Source organism: Nerophis ophidion, linkage group LG18 (assembly GCF_033978795.1).
Source record: "Nerophis ophidion isolate RoL-2023_Sa linkage group LG18, RoL_Noph_v1.0, whole genome shotgun sequence".
Lineage (NCBI taxonomy): Eukaryota > Metazoa > Chordata > Actinopteri > Syngnathiformes > Syngnathidae > Nerophis > Nerophis ophidion.
Genome location: NC_084628.1, coordinates 18173998 through 18199878, shown reverse-complemented (window position 1 = coordinate 18199878; position 25881 = coordinate 18173998). Strand labels below are relative to the sequence as shown.

General features: G+C 37.3%; 1 long non-coding RNA gene across 1 annotated transcript; it reads left to right on the top strand.

Moving 5' to 3' along the window:
• The first annotated feature begins 13578 nt into the window (after window positions 1-13578).
• LOC133537363 (uncharacterized) lies at window positions 13579-25121 on the top strand. Its single transcript, XR_009802676.1, has 3 exons — window positions 13579-13740; window positions 14809-14890; window positions 24002-25121. It is a non-coding gene; the product is annotated as an uncharacterized LOC133537363 (long non-coding RNA).
• The last annotated feature ends 760 nt before the right edge of the window (window positions 25122-25881 follow it).

The following is a 25881-nucleotide window of genomic DNA, read 5'->3' as shown; positions in this document are numbered from 1 at the left end:
GATGTCGAAAATTTCCAAAAAGAATTTGAAATGTGGACTCGTCAGACCACAGAACACTTTTCCACTTTGCATCAGTCCATCTTAGATGATCTCGGGCAAAGAGAAGCCGGCGGCGATTCTGGATGTTGTTGATAAATGGCTTTCGCTTTGCATAGTAGAGCTTTAACTTGCACTTACAGATGTAGCGACGAACTGTATTTAGTGACAGTGGTTTTCTGAAGTGTTCCTGAGCCCATGTCTTTGATACAGTGCCATCTGAGGGATCGAAGGTCACAGTCTTTCAATGGTTTCAGGCCATGCCGTTTACGTGGAGTGATTTCTCCAGGTTCTCTGAACCTTTTGTTGATATTACGAACCGTAGGTGTTGAAATTCCTAAATTTCTTGCAATTGCACTTTGAGAAACGTTGTTCTTAAACTGTTTGACTATTTGCTCACGCAGTTGTGGACAAAGGGGTGTACCTCACCCCATCCTTTCTTGTGAAAGACTGAGCATTTTTGGGGAAGCTGTTTTTATACCCAATCATGGCACCCACCTGTTCCCAATTAGCCTGCACACCTGTGGGATGTTCCAAATAAGTGTTTGATGAACATTCTTCAACTTTATCAGTATTTATTGCCACATTTCCCAACTTCTTTGTCACGTGTTGCTGACATCAAATATTAAAGTTAACGATTCTTTGCAAAAAAAAAAAAAGTTTATCAGTTTGAACATCGAATACGTTGTCTTTGTAGCACATTCAACTGAATATGGGTAGAAAATGATTAGCAAATCATTGTACTCTGTTTATATTTACATCCAACACAATTGGAGCTCGTATGGAAACGGGGTTTGTAGAATATGCACGCTGTAACATTAAAAAAAAACATCTACAATTTACCGCAACATCTTTTCTTTAATTGGAGGTGGAATTCTTGTAGGCTGACATGTCAACACTTCTACTGACACAGATGACAGCGCGTGCTATGAATGTTCTTTTCCATACTTTATAAAGTAAATATTGGCGTCATGTCTCTTTTTACAGTGTGTAGTATATCATAGTTATTGTCACCAAAATTATCACGGTTAACATTATTATCTTGGTAATGTTGAATGTGCTCAAAAAGTACCTTTATACACATATAACCAAGTTTTAACCAAGTCGATACTACTATGATTACGTCTATTTTTTGGTATCGAAAAAATTTTGGTACCAGTACTGAAAAATTTTGGTACCGGTACCGAAATATTGGTATCGGGACAACACTAGTAGAGTGAAAAGAAACTTACAGACTCATGATCATATTTAAGTGAATCATATTTGGACCACTTAACATTATATTTTTCTGCACTTTTTGTTAAAAAAATATGTACAAACTGTATAAAAAAAAATAAAACACCATCTTTTAAATGTTTTATTGTCACTTCTGCACTGTTTAAAAATAGAATTATTAGATTATAGTGGCCTGTGATTGTACCCTAGTACTTCACATTCCAAGTCAGCTGGGATAGGCTCCAGTTTACGGGTGACCCTAATGAGGACAAGCAGTATGAAAGTGGAGGCTTTAAGGATGTTGCACTGCTTTCGACAGTAAATAATGGTCTCCAGCAACAGCTACTTCCATCGCGTATGACGTTGATTCAAACAGGCCCGTTAGCCTCGGTCAGGGACAATTAAGAGCTTGTAGCTTTCTTTGGGCTCTCAGGCTAGAACCGCACCACTGATGAATAACTTGACACGTCCTCTCAAGCATCAGTGAACGTACAATAACCGCTGTGCTGTGACGTGCGCGGGCCCATTAACGCCAATTAACAGCAATCGGGGCTAAAAATCCTTGACGCGGGCGCCACATTTGCAGTGTGGAAACACAGGAGCAATGTGTTTTTCTGTGGGGCTGATTTAGTGGCTTTATGGTGACAGTGGAGCGGGTATCATCACTGACCAAATTCCGACGCCTGGCTGAGCCGAGTAAATTCTACTGCCGGGAGCCATTTCTTAAGCCTGTCTTGTCCCCGTTTGGGACTCACGGGGTTATGTTCGCTTCCATTCACTCATTCAAAAAAGGTTTTCTTGGACGAAGCTGATTTTTATTTTCAATTAAATAATAATTCAAATAATTATCAAATAGGCCAATAATGAATACATTGGTAATTTAATTTAGGTTAATTTAAGTTTTCGTTATTCATGCCATAGTATGCAAGTTTTGTTTTATGTCCATAGTTTACGTCATAGTTTTTGTTTTCTTAGCCAAGTTTTGAACTTCCGCTGTAAATAAATACATATATAATTTAATTTCAATGGGTGAATTGTCCAATTAAAGAATATGACACCTATCGAAAAATTAGCTCAAGTGTGTTTTGCTTTTTTTCCCGGATTTTTTGGTGTATTTTTTCAACAATAGATGGCATAGGGCAGGGGTCAGCAACCCAAAATGTCAAAAGAGTCATAATGGACTAAAATTACAAAAAAACCTAAACAATCCGTCTAAAGCCGGAAAACATTTGAAATCGTTATACAAGTCTTACAATGAAGGCAACACATTGTCATGTTGGGTGATCCTGTGTAGTTTGGTCACATTCTGTTTGGATTTTGGACGCATTGTGCAAACTTGTTTGCTTTTGTCACCGTGACAACTTATTATGTTATGTGTTCACGACTCACCACCTGTCAATCCCTGCACCACTATTTAAGCCTGTAGTTGCCAGGCAGTCAGCTTGGCGACATCACTCTCTACACACCCTTGTTATCCATTCTGATGATCCATGCTCTTTTCTCGTTCCAAGTACTTTCGTTACTAATGCCATAGTTTGCAAGTTTTGTTTTATGTCCATAGTTTACGTTATAGTTTCTGTTTTCTAAGCCAAGTTTTGAACCTCCACTTTGAGTGCCTTTCGTTTGTTCCTTTTTTCGAGTTAATATTAAAAGATGTCATTACCTTCACGCCATGTCCGATCCAGTCGATTTGCACCAAGGGAAAACAAACCACACCATAGTCCAAATCATGACACACATGATGTGTCTATATTAGCTGTATGCAGCCGCAGCTGAACCCAATGTGACAGCGTTGTGATGAGCCGTTGCCCGGATCATGTTTTGCTCAGTTTAATATTTCCTTAGTTTTTTTTTATTTAGTTCGGTTTCAGCACCCCAGTTTGTTTATTTGTGCCATGGGTGCTGATTATTGTCACCTGCCGCTGGTTTGTGGTCGGGACGCTCACCTGCTTCCGGTCACTAATCAGAGAGCTATTTATTCCTGCCTCGCGCCATACTCTGACTGGCAGTTGTGTTTTGCAACATGCAAAAAGTTATGTTAGTTATTCCTGCTTCTTGGTCTGTGCTAAGCTTACTGTAGCTTCCCGTGCCATCGACACCCCTTTTTGTATTTTGGCTTGATTTATTGGAATAAATCATTCTTCCTACCTGCACGCCGCTTCCTGATGTCCATCTGTATCTTGGGAAAACGACCAGCGCATGACCATGCGACCCAAACATAACAAGCGTGTCATAATTACGACAATAATCTGGATTAAAAAAACAAATTTAAAAAAACGGGGGTAGTATCAATTGTCCAGAATCTTCACGGACGCAATTAGAAACCGGTACTCGTAGTTGAAGTGATTATCTCGTACAGTTGTGGTTAAGTTTGGACTGGAAGTTTTTCAAATCTGTGTCTTTGTCTTGCCAGTTGGTCACTGCTAGCATTAGCATCCCTAGCTCCCTCATTGTTGCGTTCCAAATGTTACTGTGACGACTTTGTGGCATCGTGATGGGTGGTGCTCTTCCAATATGCAGATCGGGCTCGGACACAGCGTACAGGTAAGAAATAATGGTTTATTTAAAACTAAAAACTGTCACACCGCGGTGAGGGAAGTCTTGTCTTGTTTTTTTTGTCTTGTGATTCACGTGTTTTATTTTGAAATGCTACCCTCTTGTTTCAGATCACGGGCCCTTCCTCTTGTGTCACCAGTCTTACATCATCCCTGATCCCTGATTGTTTCCACCTGTTTCCCATCATTCCCATATCCTATTTAAGATCACGCCTCCTTTTGTCCTGTGCCAGATTGTCTCGTCTATCGTGCCTTTCTAGCGTCCATGTCCATGTCCTTGAATACCTCCTTGTCTTGCTCCTGTTTTCCTGGTTCCCCTTTTTTGGATCAAGCAGTTTTTGCTGTAATTTTGAGTTTACTTTTTCCTCCTTCGAGCGTCCTTGGTTATCCTTCGTCTACCTAATCGGTGAGTTTTTGTTTTTCCAAATTTCGAATTTATTGCCTCATTGATTGAGTGACTTTTTTGTTATTTATAGTTAGTGTATATATATAGGTCGTTTGTTTTTTTTTCCTCCTGTTGGAGTGCTTTTCGTTTATTCTTATTGATATTCCTTTTTTTTGTTAGAATTTCCTTAGATTAGTATTCCTCCTTATTTTTGTGGAGTGATTTTGAGTTAATTGTTTATCCTCTGAATTATTTTCCGCGTGTTGATTATTCTTGCAAAAAACTTTTTGCATTGGAGGTAAAAAGTTGTTTCAAAATAAAAGCTTTATTTTTTGAACTTCCAATCTGCATCTGGGTCCTCTCCTTACTCCGAGTCCTAACAAAAACAGGCTAGGAACAGAAACACTGGTGCTAGGCAGAAAAGACAAACCAAAAGCGCTAGCATGGGAGCTAGGGAAACAAACAGATACACTTGCACGAAGCACAAAAGGGAAAACAAAACTACTACCATGTGAGCTAGAGAAACAACAAGCTAAGCGAGAAAACTAGCAAGTCCACGTATATTTACCAGAGAAGGGAGTCCACGAAGTCATAGATTGCATGTAGCAAAACATAAGTTTACGAGGCGAGGCCGAGTGAACGAAAAAGGCAGGCTAAATAGAGTCTCTGATTAAAAGCAGGTGTGCGAACAAGGCAGGTGAAAAAATCAAGTTACAATGGTGACAAAAACAAACAAGGAAGTGCAACCAGGAACTTAAGGGAAACGTTAGCAGAACATAATAACAAAAGGACTCAAAACCTGAACCATATATGATCCGGGCGGCGGATCATAACAGTTACAATTGGCCATACTTTTATCCGACTGACCATTTGTCTTTTTAAAAATCCGAACGTTTAACACACTTTAAATTTAATATTCTGGAGTGGATTTCTTCTAAACTCTTTTGGTGCTGTCTGCTATGTTGTTGTCGTCAGTCACTGACGAGAACGATACACTCGTATTACGTCGGTAACATCAGTACTAGCTAAAACGTTTTGTCATTTGTCACGAATTGAACACAGACTGTGAAGATTGTGTATTCGATGTGAGAGGTGTCACTCCTCTTTATTTTTGTTGTTGTACTGAACCACAAGGGGGCGTTGGAGAAGAACAAAGCTTGTTTATTAGACTTCAACTTCTTTGGCCAATCTGCTTTGTGATTTATTTTGATATCATAAAATAAATGCCAGTTTTTTTTTTTATATTACTTGTTTTTTTCGTGTCACAAAGGTATTACTTAAAAAAAATATTCGCATCATTTTGTTAATGTGTTATAGTTAATTCCTGTATGACATATTTCTGCTCAAACTCTTAATGGATCCGTCTCGATACAGCATCTACATGTACATATGGATGTACATAACTTTGTTGCGTTGTTTCTAGATTCTTTCGGTGCTGTCTACCATCTTGCTGTGTCGTCAGTCGCAAACGAGAAAAATAGTCTCTTATTTTGTCATCACAGAAATCTTGCCCATATTTCGTAGCGGATCTACAAGCAAACGATTCATGACTTTCAAACCGGACATTGACCAATCCATACTAAATACTGATCTATCCAGTGGCTCGCCAAAGGAAATATTCATATCTCTTAATCTGTAGGCTGTACAAAAGTCAAATTCTGCATTGCTCTCCGTACTTTCAGGTATTGCTAGTCAACGAGCATTTTAACCTTGTGCTCTTCTGTTACCGTCTGAGGACGTCCTTCGCGTTGTTCTCAAGATTTATGTCCGACGGAATAATAACAATTAAAATGTAGCTTAAAGCAATCCATTTGGATCTGGTGTCCTAATTTGTCTTTTGGTGCCAGAGGGGGGGATACTGGGGTCTATAATCATGCATGACTCATCATGTCTGCTCTTTACTGTACCATGTCTCTTTTGCAGAGCTGCATTGCTCTTTGGAAAAAAAAAAAAAAGCATCATTATTCTTCTCATGGTTAAAGCTATGACTCAGGCAGTGTTGGAGCGTACTTGCACTTTTCTGTGTTGTTGTTTGGCTTTTTAATTGGCTTTTTACCGTGAACTGTTTGCGATATTGCCAAATAATAAGAGGCTGCCACAAATACATTCGAACCACCACAAAGAGATTTGGTTGTACATGTTGACCCTTGCTCACAAACACTCTATGACGGGACTATCTGCTTGTCGTTACAAATCAGTACAGTAGATGGCGAACTCTGCAACTTAACAAATCCGCTCTGAGAGAGAATAAGAAGATGTAGCAGGAGGGATCTGTGGTATCAATTTTAGCGAGTATTCAAAACATCTAGATTTGTGTTTTTTAAACGAAACATCGCATAAATTTTGTGGTCTTATTGGACACTTTTGAATATACCAATATGGAGGCATTGAGTCAATTGTTCTTCTCAACAAGCAGGGGGGCTGCACCCACAGACGGCTCCGTTCTTGTGACATAACACGATAAGCAAACGGAGAAAGTTAATTTTCATGTGTCCATAAAAATGGAATGCACATGCGTCACGGACAATTAGGCAAACATGAAGCGAATATATTGGAGTCCTGACCTCTGACTTGCAGTAATTTACATGGCTTTATTCACTGCCATGCGTCAAGGCGGCAGCTGTTGATTTGTTTCGCATTTGCATTCAAACAAACTATAGCTTAGTTTGTTTGAATAATCGAGCAATCAGATACAACTCACTTTAAAGACTCAATGCGTATTTTAGGGAAAATAGTTGAAATAAGCAATTTTTCTGTTTGCAATAACTTTTTTTTCTGTGTGAATTGAATTTGCACATTAAACATGTGTGCATTGATAATTTATAAACATACTGTCTGCTGTTTTCTGCCCAAAACAACAAAATATAACAAAAAAAAACGTTTAGTCGTTGCAATTCAGCCATGCATTAAAGTTTATTTATTGTTTTCAACAGTTACTATATGGCATACAACTTCTTTTTACACTGTTAAAGGGGAACTGTACTTTTTTTTTTGGGGGGGGGGGGGATTGTGTCTATATTTTAAAATCGTTATGTGAGCTATTAACACAATTTTTGCATTTTGACCTGTTATAAATTCTGGCAAGAGTTCGCTAACAATGAAGCCAATGAGATTTGCTCTATTACGCTTATAAAGCGCTCTCAGAAACATCCAAAAACCTCCATTAAAATTGTATGTGCACACTGTAAGTACTTTATACAGTGTATGTCATGTAGTAACAAGAAAATTCATAACATGTCATGTTAAGTATTTTGCTCATTTTGATTTGAAGTTTTCGCAGATGCATCGCAACAGCCGACAACGACTACTATGGGACAAATGATGATCAAATTTTTGAGCTTGAATATAAGGAGGATGAGCACATGTTTTAGAAGCCGTGATAAAGAGATTAAGCTTTAGTGAAACACTTAAACATCATGTAGCAGCATTGCCAAGTGCTAAACATGTAATACAACTAAGAACATAATAAAACAATCACTTAAGTTGAATGTCAAAGTTGATCTACTTCTCGGTTTATGGCTACGTGCTTTTACTATACAACTGAGAGGCATGATTTATAATCGAAAATTTACTTTTATCAACTCGGAGGTGATGCAGCAGCAGTTCAGTATGTCAATAGGTGCATAAGTAGTTCCGCAGTGGTATGATTTGTTTATTCAGGACAATGCACATTGATGAACAACCTGATTTACAAATCGTAAATGAACCCAATTAAATTGCTAATTTACATCTGGAACTCCAAGACATAAAAACACAAACATGGAAAGACAATAACACATAATTTCAAAAACGCTGACACTAAAGATAATCACAAAATGAAATTATTCAAAGTGACGACATGACTGTGAATTTTCAACAAACAATTTGAGATGGGACTCTCTCTTATATTACTGGAAAGTCTGTTGCAGAAAAGAATTCCTTGAACAGACAAAACTGTTGTTTTTCCTTAAGGGATGTCAAGGTCTCCTCTAGAGGAGGCTCTGGTTCCAAAACCTCAGTCCCTCCTCAGTTTCATGCATGTGAAAAGTGGCGGTATGGCTAGTCCATGAAGAAGTTTATGAATTAAAAAGCTGTTTTTGAAATGCAGCTTTTTTTTTTTTTTAAAGCTAAGAATTTTATATTTTACCAAAATGTTACACTAATGGAATGACAGAGGCTTTTGATTGAGTATTTTTATAAATGTTTTTAAAAACATTTTTATGGGTTTTAATATTGTGTTTCCAGTGACTGACCAGGTTGTGATGCAGTAATCCATACAAAAATTAAAATTCAGTTGCTAATTCTTTTAGATTATTTAACTGCTATTTTGTTAACTTTTATTTCTAATCTGTTAGTGCTTATAATAACAATTTTGCAATTGCTTGGTTGATATTCAGGTCACAACATGTAAACGGAGTATTGTTGGCGGTTTTTGGATGATTTTAGAGAGCTTTCAGGGTGCAATATATTAATCCTGTTTGCTCCGGTGTTAGCTGACTTTTGCAAGTGTTTATTTACAAGTTAGAATGCATAATTAAAATTATACAACGTGTTCTTGTCTCACATAGGGATTGTGAATGAAAATTCCCCAAAAAGGTGCCATTCCCCTCTAAGATCGCCATGAGTCGTCAAAGGGTGTGTACTTTTTTATTTAATATTATAGAGGCTGAAATTAAACTTATCACGACGTAGGAAATGGGCCACTGTCCTGGCTGCTCATGACTATTTGGCCAAAGCGTCATTTAAATACCGACAAGACAATCATCAAGTAGTCATTAATTCTGTGTTTGTAGTTTTCTTACACACTTAGTTAAAACAGTTAAGATGGTGACAGTTTGACACTCGGAATACATAATTATTTTACTCGCCATTATTTCCAATGGGAGGTGTTCTATAACAAATTGTCTTTAGGGCTCCACTGTGTCCACGATAAGAAGGATTTTTTTTTAAGATGGATTGAATTACCATCCTTTTTTTTTTTGCATGACTTGGCAACATTTACAAGACAGGCGGCATTGATTAGGAGCTTCAGACAAGGCGAGAAGATTAAAGTGAATCCAAAGCTCCCCTGTAGGGAAAGAGCTCTGACTTCACTCTCATTGAATTAGGCTGATGGACTCATCCATCGCTGTCTTCACTATTTGACTGGAAGACATTTGTCTGGTGAGAGACATGGTTTCCTTCCTCACTAGCAACATTCCTGCTAATGAGTATGTGTGTGTGTGGGCATAGCGGAGAAGACGCCGCGTCAAGTCTGCTCCAAGGGAGAAAGGTAAAGATGATGTCCGTTTGTATGTCGTCATTGTCTTCATTTTTGCCTCGTTTGGAGAGAAGAAGACGGGCGACTACAAACTTTGATTGTGGACATGAAAGTTTTGGTGAAGCATTAGGCAAAGCAGTTAACACAACCTCAATCATAAAAGAAACCCATTCAGAGAGTAACCTTTTAACCAAAATACAACAATCATTGATGATGTCCCAAGATCACAGCAATCTTTGTCCTACTCACAGAGAAGGTGGGGGTTTGAGGATATCCCCATGTCAGGTTCAAGCACTGATGACATCTATTAAACAGACAAAAAGCAAGGAAACATGCAGAGACAGAGTTCAATTTAGCTCATGAGGAGAACGCATGGAGCTGCACACTTAGTCACTGTCTCGCCCTACGCTCTAAGTTTCAGCTCCCGTGTCCCTCTATTTATTCAGGAGTTCCACAGTCGACATCACTGAGTCCGCCTCCTAAAGGAATGGTCACAGATACTATGCAAAGCAGGTCCAGGACGCACAATGCATGACGGAATGTGCTGGAGCCTTGTGATTTTGCCTTGTCTCTGCTTTGTCTGCGTGCTGTCGTCGTATCTTCGTTGAGGTCCTTGAAGTCTTTGGCTGTTAGTGGGCTAAAACAAAGATAACATCTGCGGCTGAGGCCACCCCTCAGACAAGAAGTTTTTGTCCTTGCACAGATAGAAAAAGTACAGCTTTACCACAATAGCTAATAACTATACCAATGGACTTTAAGCTTACCAAAGTTGTGTGATAATATACATGCATGACTATTCTAACACCCCAGCAAGTCCCAAGACTGCGTAAAGTGCCATAAAAGTGACCTGTCCTAGGACAAAAAACAGACCAATGCAGTAAAGACAAAAGCGCACACACAAACTCTTAGACTCAAATTGTGGTTTTAGACAAGCGATTATTAAACTATTTATGTTGCCATTACAAAGGTCAAAGGTAAAACAGTCATAATGTCCAATCATTCCCCTTAAAAAGACATGAATTATTTTTGTATACTGAGTTTGATTGGCAACACTAATTTGGCTCTTGTCTGTGAATGTGAGTGTGAGTGTTGTCTGTTTATCTGTGTTGGCCCTGCGATGAGGAGGCGACTTGTCCAGGATGTACCCCGCCTTGCGCCCGAATGCAGCTGAGATATGCTCCAGCACCCCCCGCGACCATGAAAGGGACAAACGGTAGGAAAATGGATGGATGGATGAATGGATTTTAATTGACTAAAATGCTTGTACTAGATAAGTTTTTAAAGGTGATATCCGGACACATTTTTAGTTTTTGAGGAGCAGTGACACTCCAGAAGGTGCTGCTTTTATTTTCAATGTTCTGTTTAATACAGAGTAGTGAACAGTGCTGTCAGCCCTAGTTTTCCACTATAATAGCGCATAGTGGGCATGATTGGCTTAATTAGCCCCTTTTTCCTCTGGACTTTGGAACCATAAATAAATGGCTTCTATACAAATTCTGCCTACCAACAGTCGGCCTGGTATTAGCTACCATTTAAATAGACGTTTTCCTCTTCAGAAATCAAGTCAGCATCTTCAATCTACCTATGGTTGCACGATAAACGAAATAAATGATTGGAATTTGGTCAACGAAAGAGCTTTTGTTGCTATCTTTATAACGTGATATTACATGTTAAATGTTGAAATTTGACAGCGACAAGCGGACAAATGATTCCTCAACACATTGCAGCGTCCTCAATAGCGGCTAATGTTTCTCCACAAAGAAAATCCACGTCTAAGTCAGCAATAGATAGCATCAAATAAATTATGTTTCTTACAAATATAATTACCATTGGAGGACGAGGAATAGATAAATATAATAAACTTTGCACCGCAAAGGATGCAAGTTTAGAAACCCTAGCGCAGACGAGGGATGACCACGCCTCGCGCTCTACATAGCTCATTTGATTGGTCGCTGCAAAGTCTCTCGCTTGTGCCTTGAATACGCCATCTTCGGTCGCTGAAGGAAACACAATTCTACTTTTATTAACAGAATTTTGTGCATAACTTGCAAAAACTTCGCAAAATGGCCAAAATCTGTAGTTTTCCTCCTAGAGATCTCTATGACTCTACAACAAAAACTGCAGAATTGCGGCCAAACATAGCTATGCCCCCAATCTATACATTATCATTATATGCGGTCTCAAGCTTCCTCCAAGTTAGCTGCTAGGAACTTTCAAAGTCTTTCAAGCATTTGTGTACCTCATGTTCGGAGGTACAAACATGATTCCTAATTTTAATTTGGGTCCTAAATTCACCCTCTCCACTTTCCTCATAGGTGCATACCAAATGGTTGTAGCCCTCAGGTGGCAGATTCAGAAAGAAAACAATTAATAAATCTTATATATATATATATATATATATATATATATATATATATATATATATATATATATATATATATATATATATATATATATATATATATATCAGGGGTCACCAATGCGGTGCCCGCGGGCACCAGGTAGCCTGTAAGGACCAGATGAGTAGCCTGCTGGCCTGTTCTAAAAATAGCTCAAATAGCAGCACTTACCAATGAGCTGCCTTTATTTTTTAAATTTTATTTATTTACTAGCAAGCTGGTCTCGCTTTGCTCGACATTTTTAATTCTAAGAGAGACAAAACTCAAATAGAATTTGAAAATCCAAGAAAATATTTTAAAAACTTGGTCTTCACTTGTTTGAATAAATAAATTCATTTATTTTTTTACTTTACTTCTTATAACTTTCAGAAAGATAATTTTAGAGAAAAAATACAACCTTAAAAATGATTTTAGGATTTTTAAACACATATACTTTTTTACCTTTTAAATTCCTTCCTCTTCTTTCCTGGCAATTTAAAATCAATCTTCAAGTATTTTTTTTTTTTTATTGTAAAGAATAATAAATACATTTTAATTTAATTCTTTGTTTTAGCTTCTGTTTTTTCGACGAAGAATATTTGTGAATTATTTCTTCAAACTTATTATGATTAAAATTACAAAAAAATATTCTGGCAAATCTAGAAAATCTGTAGAATCAAATTTAAACTTTATTTCAAAGTCTTTTGAATTTCTTTTAAAATTTTTGTTCTGGAAAATCTAGAAGAAATAATGATTTGTCTTTGTTAGAAATATAGCTCGGTCCAATTTGTTATATATTCTAACAAAGTGAAGATTGAATTTTAACCTATTTAAAACATGTCATCAAAATTCTAAAATTTATCTTAATCAGGATAAATTACTAATGATGTTCCATGAATTCTTTTTTTATTTTTTTTTCATAGAGATTCGAATTAGCTATTTTTTCCATTCATTTTTTTGGTGGAATTTGGAATTTTAAAGAGTCGAAATTGAAGATCAACTATGTTTCAAAATTTTATTTTCATTTTTTCTTGTTTTCTCCTCTTTTAAACCATTCAATTAAGTGTTTTTTTCATCATTTATTCTCTACAAAAACCTTCCATAAAAGGAAAAAAATGTACGACGGAATGACAGACAGAAATACCCATTTTTTTTATATGTATACATTTATTTATTAAAGGTAAATTGAGCAAATTGGCTATTTCTGGCAATTTATTTAAGTGTATATCAAACTGGTAGCCCTCCGCATTAATCAGTACCCAAGAAGTAGCTCTTGGTTTCAAAAAGGCTGATGACCCCTGATATGATATGTATATATACATATATATATATATATATATATATATATATATATATATATATATATATATATATATATATATATATATATATATATATATATATATATATATATATATATATATATAGTGGTGTCTCACTCAAGCACCGCCTGACAGGTACCTCACAAGAGAGGAGCCAGGGCATGGAGGCAGAGTGAAACATGGAAAACAACGCCCCCCAGCCTTGGCCGTAGCATCGAGGGGCGGTACATTCCCCTGTACCTGTTCAATCAGCCTGAAGTGCCACCTGCTGTGCGGCCAGGTGGGACCCAGCAAACCTTTCTTAACTCTGCCTCATTCAGGTCTGGCTCTCCTCCGTGTCAAAGCAGGTGTATCAAGCGGTGAGTTGAGACATCCATTATTTCACCACTAAAGACATTACTAGTGAAATGTTGTACTTATGTTGTGTTTATATTTTTTTATAGGCAATTACCTATGACATTTAAAGAAGTGTGCTGTGTGAAGGACTGAGAGCCCTGGACGGGAGATATTTATGTTTGGACACTTTAAGTTTGATACTTCCAGACCCCGCCCCTCCTAAAAAGACAATAAATGCCCGTTTGGCTTGCTGCAAAACCAATCCTGTGTCTTGGTGAGAATATCAGGTGCCACTATATATATATATATATATATAGATAGATAGATAGATTTTTAAATCCTAGTCATATTTTAGAATAGCTATGTATGGGCCATGCATAGGCCTTGATAGTTGGAATGTAGTGAGAAGTCATAACACTCTTTTATCTCAAATGTGTCAGGCTATGAAGAGGGGGAGAGGAGAAGAAGGGGGTGGGGGGAGAGAAGAGGCGAAACTTCCGTAGTAGAATTAGATCAATTTGGGCAGTGCGATTGAAAGGTTGTTGTATCTAGATTGGTCTCCCAAAGCTTTGGTAATAAAATATCAAAATAAACAACTCTGTCTAAGATTCATTTATAACCAGCTTATGTGTCATCAAACCAACCTGGGAGGTGACCGGCAGAAGACCGGGTCCAACGCAATTATATATATATGTGTGTGTGTGTGTGTGCGTGTATATGTATACAGTATCCATAAATATATGAATGCAGCCATATTTGCCATGTGTCCCTTATTGAAAACAAGTTTGACACAAGTATCCAAACAGAAGTATAAGTAGATAGAACATTTTACAACGGCCATTAGCAATGAATTACCAAGTAGATTATTTGGTTTGAGGGAAAAAAAATACAAGGAATTATGCAATACTTTACATATGCAGCCAAAGTTGGAACCTTCGTAACCCGTTTTAAAATGGTTCTATATCATTTACACATTAAATAGTATACCGTGATATATGTCGTTATCCCAAGACGCTGCAATATATTTTAGGCCATCCCTAAATACACCCCATATTTTGATTAATCACGCACATAATTTTATGTTTTATTGTAATATGTAATTTTATATAAATTTTTATTCGATCCTGACCATAAATGACAGTCCTTGAACGTTACCTTCTTGGAGCACTTAGCATTTTATTTCCCTGCCCGCCCAGCGTTCATCTGACTAAAAGCCAAAATGGCGATCTCAGCGCTATATTAATTTAACGACCAGGTTTATTGTTGTTGTGCTTGCAGTTTACCTTGGAGGACAACCATCTAGTGTCATTAAAATGCAGCTCTTTTTTTCAATGCCATGCAGGTGTACCTAATGAAGTGACCAAGGACTCCATGGAGACTGCAGACTGTTTGTTGTCGTTGCAGAAAAGGACACACATGATGAGGTGAGTGACATCACCATTACTGGGCAGAAGGCGTAGGAGGCGGAGTGCTGGTTGAGGGGGTGTATGATGATGATGATGAAGATGATCACAGGCAGGCGGAGCTGTCATTTTGTCTCACTGCGAGATTTCATTATGCTGCCGGTGCCACCGCCTCTCCAGTGGTGATTGTGTGCCGGAAAGGATTACGATGCCGAAAGTCTGCAAGATCTTTGACACTCTGTGCCAGTGTAGACCACACCTACTAGAAGAAAAATAATTAAAATAGTGGAATAACTATGTTCGAACTATCAAACAAGTGTAAAAATAAGCTAAACACTGTTGAAGAGGAACTTCACTCTTGTTTGGGTGGGAATTTTGCCAATCATTCACCTTCTTGTAAGACAAGAACACATACAGTCGTGGTCAAAAATGTACGTGCACTTGTAAAGAACATAATGTCATGGCTGTTTTGAGTTTCCAATCATTTCTACAACTCTTATTTTTTTGTGATACAGAGTGATTGGCGCATATACTTGTTGGTCACAAAAAAAATTAATGAAGTTTGTTTCTTTTATGAATTTAATATGGTTCTACTGAAAATGTGAACAAATCTGCTGGTTCAAAAGTATACATACATCAATGTTAATATTTGGTTACATGTCCCTTGGCAAGTTTCGCTGCAATAAGGCGCTTGTGGTAGCCATCCACAAGCTTCTGGCTTGTGGATGGCTACATGGAAAAAGATAAAACCTTCTGGAGGAAAGTTCTGTGGTCAGATGAAACAAAAATTGAGCTGTTTGGCCACAATACCCAGCAATATGTTTGGAGGAGAAAAGTTGAGGCCTTTAATCCCCAGAACACCATTCCCACCGTCAAGTATGGTGGTGGTAGTATTATGCTCTGGGCCTGTTTTTTTTTGTCATTTGAACCAATGCTTTAAATGGGACAATGAAAAAGGAGGTTTACCTCCAAATTCTCCAGGACAACCTAAAATCTTCAGCCCGGAGGTTGGGTCTTGGACTCAGTTGGGTGTTCCAACAGGACAATGACTCCAAACACATGTCAAAAGTGGTAAAGAAGTGGCTGAATCAGGCCAGAAAAAAAAAAATAACTTAGATTCATATCGCGCCTTTCCAAACACTCAAAGCGCTCACAGAGAAGTGGGACTCAACATTCATTCACACCTGGTGGTGGTAAGCTACATCAGTAGCCACAGCTGCCCAGGGGTAGACTGACGGAAGCGTGGCTGCCAGTTTACGCCTGAGAATTAAGGTTTCAGAATGGCCTTACTAAAGTCCTTACTTAAATGTGTGGACAATGCTGAAGAAACAATTTCATGTCAGAAAACCAATAATTTTAGCTGAACTGCACCAATTTTGTCAAGAGGAGTGGTCAAACATTCAACCAGAAGCTAGTGGATGGCTACCAAAAGCGCCTTGTTGCAGTGAAACTTGCCAAGGGACATGCAACCAAATATTAACATTGCTGTATGTATACTTTTGACCCAGCAGATTTGGTCACATTTTCAGTAGACCCATAATAAATTCATAAAAGAACCAAACTTCATGAATATTTTTTGTGACCAACAAGTATGTGCTTCAATCACTCTATCACAAAAAAATAAAAGTTGTAGAAAGTATTGGAAACTCAAGACAGCCATGACATTATGTTCTTCACAAATGTATGTAAACTTTTGATCGCGACTGTATATTTGTCTTTTCTTTATGCACTCAAAGTTATAAAATATGGCAAGTACGAGGTGGCTAACAATGCAGCTGATGGGAGTACACTATTCTGCCCATAAAGCCCTCTACAAACATCCAAAAAACGCCACTATCACTCAATTTATATCTCGTGACCTGAATATTAACCAAGTATTAGCAATATTTTTATCATAATCGCTCACGCAAACTATTTTTAGCCGTGCCGTGATCATAGAGAGCTAAGTAGATCACCTTTTATAGTAGAAGATTGTTGACGTAAATCAAGAAGTTGGTCAAGCCACCTTTTGTTAAACCCTTTGTGAGGATTATGATTAAATCTTCATCTAAACTGAAAAATAAAAACATCCCATAATTTGTCCAAAAGTAATCGTCGTTGGCTCTCATGATGGCTGCATAACTAATAGTTGTTGTTGTTGAAGGAAAAGCGAACATTGTGTTGCGCCTGTGAAATTAATACGTCACCTTATCCTTATAATGAGCAAATGAGTAAAACATGTAAATATTATATAATAAATCAATCAATTAATGTTTATTTATATAGCCCTAAATCACAAGTGTCTCAAAGGGCTGCACAAACCACAACGACATCCTTGGTACAGAGCCCACATAAGGGCAAGGAAAAACTCACCCCAGTGGGACGTCGGTGACAGTGACTATGAGAAACCTCGGAGAGGACCGCATATGGGGTGATCGAAAGCAATGGATGTTGAGCGGGTATAACATGATATTGTGAAAGTCCAGTCCATAGTGGATCCAACATAACGGTGAGAGTCCAGTCCACAGTGGATCCAATTTAGTAGCGAGAGCATATACAACTATGTGGAGGTTTTTAGAGCACTTTATATGCAGAACAGAGCGACTCACATTGACTCCATTGTTAGCTGACTTTTGCTAACATTTATTTATGAGTTAGAATGCATACAAACAAGAAGAATATATGCTCTTGTCTTACAAAAGGATTGTGAATGAAAGGCCTTTTTTTTTAAGTGCAGTCCAACTTTAATAGGACGTAACAACACTCTCTGCTCACCTTTGATGACAAAATAACAATGTGAAGGTAATTTTTTGTTGCAGATGAACCTCACACAGCAATTGTTACCATTTATTGTGTGTGAAAAGAAGCTAACGACTGTAAAACTCATTTAAACTTTGGATAAGGGCCTCGGGCGAAGCCTATGAGATGATGATATATCACCATATACATTCATTATTATGAGACAATGCCATCATGCTCCGTGATCCGAGGTTTCAAGTGTATATTTTGACAGGAAAGCCCTCACTCTGCCAAGAAAGAACTTTGTAAAGTATAAAAAAACTTTAACGTTGAAAAGCAGTGTTGCAATGGCAACAGCATATCATATTATATACAGCAATGTAAATAAAGTAGGTTATGCTAATTGAATACATAATAGAGTTTATGTCTGCAAAAGGCAATAACAATGTATTTTGTGTGCTACAGTCTAAGCCAAAGCAGCACACTTTTTTTTTTGAATTTATATAATACGGAATTTAAGCACCGCACTGCCTGTGGTGAGCGCCGCACGCTGGCACGTTAATCAAACGTGTGAAGACGAGAAATGTTCCATTGAGCCATAAAATGCTGTGAGGCTTGCAAAATGAGGCGACCTGATATGAAGGCAAAATGAGGCTGGCTCGCTTCTGAAGCTTGTTGTCGCCTTTTACTGTGGCAACGTGTGGAAAAGTCCGCGCTGAAGCATTGCAATGATTAAAGCACACGCCAGTCCAGTCTGAAAGTACATTATGCACTATGATCATATGATATACGAAACCTTAGGGTTGGTTTCTGTATCATTTATTAACATATGCTGCTATTGTTTTCTTAGGAATTCCTGGTCATTAAATATAATAGCATTTTTTTATGTCAAAAATATGTTTTTTTTGTGGTTGTTGATAACAATGCATAAATTGTGTATGCTAAATAAGCTTTGTTGTGCACCAAAACATAAATAAGTCAACATACATTACAATGACTACATTTACAGAGGTGTCATGATGTTTCCTATGAGAAATTCTATATGTGCATATTAAAATACAATGTTTTGATTTTATAGACATGTTTTGGATTGTCAATCATTATTATTATAATGATGAGTTACCAGTATATTGCACATTTTTTTCCCTATTCAATTTTATTATTATTTTTTTTTAATTTTGTCATTCCATTATTTCCCTTATTAGCTTGATAGAAATACTTGGACCAAAAGTGTTTAATCTTTATATAAACGACATTTGTAAAGTTACAAAGGACTAGAAGTTAGTTTTATTTGCAGACGACACAACTGCTTTCTGTTCAGGGGAGAACGCACAGAAAATAATACAAATAATAACGGAAGAAATGAACAAATTAAAAAAATGGTTTGATAAAAACAGACTATCTTTGAATCTCAGTAAAACTAAAATAATGCTATTTGGTAACAGTAGAAAAGAGCATCAGACATGAATACAAATAGACGGAGTAGATATTGAAAGGGTAAAAGAAACCAGATTTTTGTAAGTATTAATAGATGATAAAATGAACTGGAAATCTCATATACAAAACATACAACATAAGGTGGCAAAACACATTTCAACAATGAATAAAGCAAATTACCTCCTGGGCCAAAAATCACTTTATATTCTCTACTGCTCGCTAGTGTTACCATATCTGAGTTATTGTGCAGAAATATGGGGAAATAACTACAAATGTGCGCTACATTTGTTAAATGTGTTACAAAAAAGATCAATTAGAATAATACATAATTTTGGATATAGAGAACATACAAACCCTTTATTTATTGAGTCAAAAATATTAAAGTTCAGTCATTGGGAAAAATTGCAAACAGCTAAATTTATGTACAAAGCAAATTATAACCTGCTGCCAAAGAATGTACAACAATTCTTCTCAACTAGAGAGGAGAAATATAACCTTAGAGGGAAATCTAATTTAAAACATTTGTATGCACATACAACACTTAAAACTTTTTGCATATCAGTATGTGGAATTAAATTATGGAATGGATTAAGTAAAGAAGTTAAACAGTGTACTGATATGATCCAGTTTAAGAGGTTGTTCAAATTTATAGTGCTTACAAAGTACAAAGATGAAGAATTATGAGGAACACTTTCAACCTTATTGAAAATAAGTTTCTTCATCTCAGTATGTTAATAATGACTAAAATAAGTACATATTACAAAACTGTTGTGTTACTCATTCACGGATGTCATTTTACTATTTTGATATTTTGCTGTAAAGAGGGTCAGTAGATGTATGTATATATTTGTGGGCGGTAGGATTAAATAAGCTTTGCTTTTTCCTACTCTTTTTCGGACATGATGTATTGTGAAATGATGAAATTGCCTGATGTTTAATGTTGTAGGTATGTCATGTTCGATACAAACAAAGAAAAGAAAGAAATCCCATTGTTCTGCTAACACAACCCTTTAGAGCTGTGGTCCCCAACCGCCGGTCCGGGTACCGGTCCCTGACGCATTTACTACCGGGCCGCCGAGAAACATTAAATAATTCATAAATGACTGCATTTTCTCCAACTTAACTTTCGCCTGTCCCAGTAGACACACCAATGAGCTTGTTTATAGATGTACAATAACACTTCTCAAAGTGAGTTGCCATTTGATATATTTGTTATAACTTTGTGCCATGATACAATGCACATTAATGAACACATAAAATATTAATGTGACAGATTGTAGCCAAAGGCCGATTTCCATCTGCATCCCATTGCAAAGAAACACTAATTCAGCATTAAAGTGAGTTGTATTTTTAATCCGGCTTCCTCCCACTTCCAAAGACATGCACCTGGGGATAGGTTGATTGGCAACACTAAATTGGCCCTAGTGTGTGAATGTGAGTGTGAATGATGTCTGTCTATCTGTGTTGGCCCTGCGATGAGGTGGCGACTTGTCCAGGGTGTACCCCGCATTCCGCCCGATTGTAGCTGAGATAGGCGCCAGCGCCCCCCGCGACCCCAAAAGGGAATAAGCGGTAGAAAATGGATGGATGGATGGATATTATCTATGTGGCACAAGTGGAAAGCCGGTTCCTGAAAATAATGCCTACATTAAAGTGGTACCTGGTGCATAAAAGGTTGGGGACCACTGCTTTAGAGCAGTGGTTCTCAAATGCGGGCACGCGTACCCCTGGGGGTACTTGAAGGTATCCCAAGGGGTACGTGAGATTTTTTTTATTTTTAATTCTCAAAAAAGCAACAATTCAAAAATCCTTAATAAATCTATTTATTGAATAATATTTCAACAAAATATGAATGTAGGTTCATAAACTGTGAAAAGAAATGCAACAATGCAATATTCAGTGTTGACAGCTAAAATGTTTTGTGGACCTGTTCCATAAATATTGATGTTAAAGATTTCTTTTTTTGTGAAGAAATGTTTAGAATTAAGTTCATGAATCCAGATGGATCTCTATTACAATCCCCAAAGAGGGCTCTTTAAGTTAATGATTACTTCTATGTGTAGAAATCTTTATTTATGATTGAATCACTTGTTTATTTTTCAACAAGTTTTTAGTTATTTGTATATCTTTTTTTCCAAATAGTTCAAGAAAGACCACTACAAATGAGCAATATTTTGCACTGTTATACTATTTAATAAATCAGAAACTGATGACATAGTGCTTTATTTTACTTATTTATCTCTTTTTTTTTTTTCCAAAAATTCTTTGCTCTGATTAGGGGGTACTTGAATTCAAAAATTTTCACAGGGGGTACATCACTGAAAAAAGGTTGAGAAACACCGCTTTAGAGGACACTTGAATTGGAGCTGCAAAAAATTAAAAGCCTAATATATGTGTTATAATGAAGGCAAGTACGTGAAGTATATATATTAGCTACATTAGCCTACTATCAAAATGACTGTGTTGCAGGCTGTCTCAAGTCTTTGTTGACAGAAATGTTGAAATCTAATATTTATTCTACACATTTTTTACAACATTCAAGAACATTAGTAAAACAGAAGCCTCTCACAGGGTGAGATAGTTCCTGGAAATTATTGCCTTACAATGTCCAAAGGTATAGATATGTGTCCAAGTTAAAGGGAACGGCAGGTTATTTTCTTTTAGTGGATTTATTACAATATTTGCAAGCTGGGTAACGTTTGCTGTGGTCTGGAACAACATGGTACACAAGCAACTATCAGAATCGAATCCAATATTTACATACAGATAATGTGTCATGAGACATGCAAATGTAAATTAAATACACTGAGGGCATTATTAAAGTAAATTAAATGAGCCCAAATATACCTACAAATGAGGCATAATGATGCAATATGTACATATAGCTAGCCAGAGTAGCATGTTAGCATTGATTAGCTTGCAGTCATGCACTGACCAAATAAGCCTGATTAGCACTAAACACAAATCAACTACATCAACAAAGCTCACCTGTGTGCATTCACGCACAGCATAAAATGTTTGGTGGACAAAATGAGACAAAGGAGTGGAATAAAACACGCCTTTCTGTGACAGCTTTTGAGAAAGTTGTACATGTGAACAAACTACAGTGAGTTCAAGAGCCGCCGAAATTAGTAGGATAAAACAGCGCTCGTCAAATACTCTCATCAGTGAAGCATATTTCAAATAAACAGTGGGATTTCTAACAATTATGAACGTTTGTATCGTAATGTCCTCCTACAGAAACCTTATCAAAACCAAAAATATATTTATCCCTCATCTTTTTGCATTTTCATACATTTTTGGAAAAGCTCAAGGAAACCACTAGATCGGCGCCAAAGACCTGCTCAGTGGCCTAGTGGTTAGTGTGTCCGCCCTAAGATCGGTAGGTCGTGAGTTCAAACCAAATCATACCAAAGACTGTAAAAATGGGACCCATTACCTTCCTGCGTGGCGGCACTCAGGAGGGTTGGAATTGGGGGTTAAATCACCAAATAATTCTCGGGCGCGGCCACTGCTGCTGCTCACTGCTCCCCTGTGGAAATGGGTCTAATGCTGAGGATAATTTCACCGCACCTAGTGTGTGTGTCAATCATTGGCACTTTAACTTTAACTTTAACATTTTATTATTTTATTTGTTTTATTGTTAAAAAAACCCTGAAAAAATATTTTAAATTGTATTATTCTCCTTGTTTTGCTAGTTAGTTGGGAGAAATGTCATGGTGTATACACTTCAGTTGCATCTCTTTCAAGTCCATGTCCAATATCTGCGCTTAAAGGCCTACTGAAACCCACTACTACCCACCACGCAGTCTGATAGTTTATATATCAATGATGAAATATTAAAATTGCAACACATGCCAATAAGGCTGGTTTAGTTTACTAAATTACAATTTTAAATTTCCCGGGAGTTTCGTCTTTGAAACGTCGTGTAATGATGTGTACGCAAGACGTCACAGGTTTTTAGAAAGTATGAGCGCTGCACGCACACAGCTAAAAGTTGTCTGCTTTAACCGCATAATTACACAGTATTTTAGACATCTGTGTTGTTGAATCTTTTGCAATTTCTTCAATTAATATTGGAGGAGTCACAGTAGAAAGATGGAGTTGGGAAGCTTTAGCCTTTAGTCACACTAAACACACGGTGATTCCTTTTGTAAAATTCCTGGGGGTGAAACTTTCTTATGGATCACAGTGCGGTCAAGTGAACATGAATCAAGACGGAATGTCAACCAGCAGGTTTCGGTGAGAAAATTGTGGTTAAAAAGTCAGTTCTTACCGGAGAAAAGCTGAGCTTGTCCCGTCCATAGCTGCCGTCGACTCCCCCGAGACACTGCGCGTGGAGACACCCTTCCGACTATCAGGTACTATTTAACTCACTAAAACACTAGCAACACAATAGAAAGATAAGGGATTTCCCAGAATTAACCTAGTAAATGTGTCTAAAAACATCAGAATCCGTCCCAATGCAATCGCGTTTTTTTTTTTTCCCAGTCCGTCGCTATCAATATCCTCAAACACGAATCTTTCATCCTCGCTCAAATTAATGGGGAAATTGTCGTTTTCTCGGTCCGAATAGCACTTTTTGTTAGAGGCTCCCATTAAAAACAATGTGAATATGTGAGGAGCCATCAAACATGTGATGTCATCGTCTGCGACTTCCGGTAGAGGCAGGGCTTTTGTCTTAGCACCGAAAGTTGCAAACTTTATCGTGGATGTTCTCTACTAAATCCTTTCAGCAAAAATATGGCTAAATCGAGAAATGATCAAGTATGACACATAGAATGGACCTGCTAACCCTGTTTAAATAAGAAAATCTCATTTCAGTAGGCCTTTAAGTCCCTGTAATATTACTATTCAATTCATAACACATTCTCCTATTGTATGATTTACTGTATATTAATGACAAAAATGAAAGTCATAAGCAGTGTCATTCATTCCATATTGGACAAATGTATGTCTGTTTTTTGTTTTTTTTAGGACCAATTTCCAAATAATCCTGCAGAGGCTCCCCTTGAAGAATAATTTGTATTTCCATGCAACTCATCCTGGATTAGTGTACATTATAAGACATTTCCGAGCCCCTTACGTCACTTACTGGCGTAATCACACCCTGATTTTCTGAGAACGATGCAGATTTCATGACAGCGATCACAGTTTGGAGCTGCAAGCGTAAAGACGTCAGCAGATAGAGCACAAATATGTCCGCACGTACACATCAACATGCTATAGAGCCCCCATAATGTCAATGCTGCTTCACACTGCACTGAAGAGCACACTTAGCTGCATGTTTGCATCCATTAAAGAACATGCTTCCATGCTTTCAGACGTACATATACACACAGTACTGCAGTAATGGTGCTCTTTGGCGTGACTGGTCGTAAAGAAACAATACCGTCCCATCATTGATTATTTAAAATGCTCCGTTAAATAATGTAAATAAAACATGGCTGCTGCTGCTGCAACTGGTAACACACAATGTGAATACGCAACCTATTCTACATAAAATGTCGTTGTGTGATGTTTCGTAGGGCTGGGAATCTTTGGGCACCACACAATTCGGTTTGACTCGATTCCTGGGTGTAAAGATTTGATTTACAATCGATTCTTGGTTTAAAATCAATACTTTTTGAATAATGTTGGGTTAGGGTTGTACGTATATTGTTATTGAAAATGCTGTTTTGCACTGATATCTTTGACTCACTGGAGGAATTCTATCCTATTCCATTTTGATTGTACTTGAATCACAGGGCATAATGCATATATCAAACTATAGAATAGTCATTACTGTCATCTTTTGTGGTCATGTTCTGTTTGGTTTGGGACTCATTGTGCACTCTTGTTTGTTTAATCACCATGACAACCATTAGTTCACCTGATTCATTTGGACTCACGCACCTGTGTTAATCACGCCACTATTATTTAAGCTTGTAGTCGCCAGGCGGTCGGCCTGGCGTCATTGTTGTTGTTCCATGCTCTGTTCATTCTCTTCATGCCACAGTTCGTGCTCCATGCCCTGCACGTAAGTTTGGTTTATTCAAGTCACAGTTAGCGAGTTTTTATGTCCTAAGTTTTTTGCCTTTGTGGTAGTTTTTGTTTTTTTAGCTATGTTTGTTCTCCGCTTTGTGCGCACCTTTAGCTTGCACTTTTTTTTATAGATAAATTAAAATATGTATTTACCGTCACGCTATGTCCTGTCACCTTCCTTTGCATTCCGGGAAAACAAACCCCACCACAGTACACGTTTTGACAATTACTAATATAAATCATACTTAAAATGCTGTTTTGTACTGCTGTTTTTGTACAGGAAGGCTAAAAGCTGAATTCTCTCCTATTCCATTTTTGACTGTACTTGAATGTATAATATAATTTATCTATATTATTCTGCACGGGATGGCTAAATACTGACTGGACAAACTCTATCCTATTCCATTTTGACTGTACTTGAATCAGAGGGTAAACTGCATATATTAAACTGGAAAATAGTCTTTACTTATATAATTCATACTTAAAATGCTGTTTTGCACTGCCGTTTTTGCACCGGAAGGCTAAAAGCTGAATCCTCTGCTATTCCATTTGGACTGTACTTGAAGGTGTACTGCACCGTATTTATATTATTCACATGCGAAAAATTATACTTGCACTGCTGTCATTTTGCACCTGAGGAATAGCGATAAGACAATTCTATTCGATTCCATTGCCTTATTTATATTATTCAAATGAATAATGCTACTTGCACTGCTGTTGTTGCACCTGCTGTTTTTGCACCAGAAGGAAAGTGAGGGGACAATCCAAGTGTACGCCATTCCATATCTGTATTTTTTACCATTTGTATATTTTTTAGGAATTTTCCTTGATAT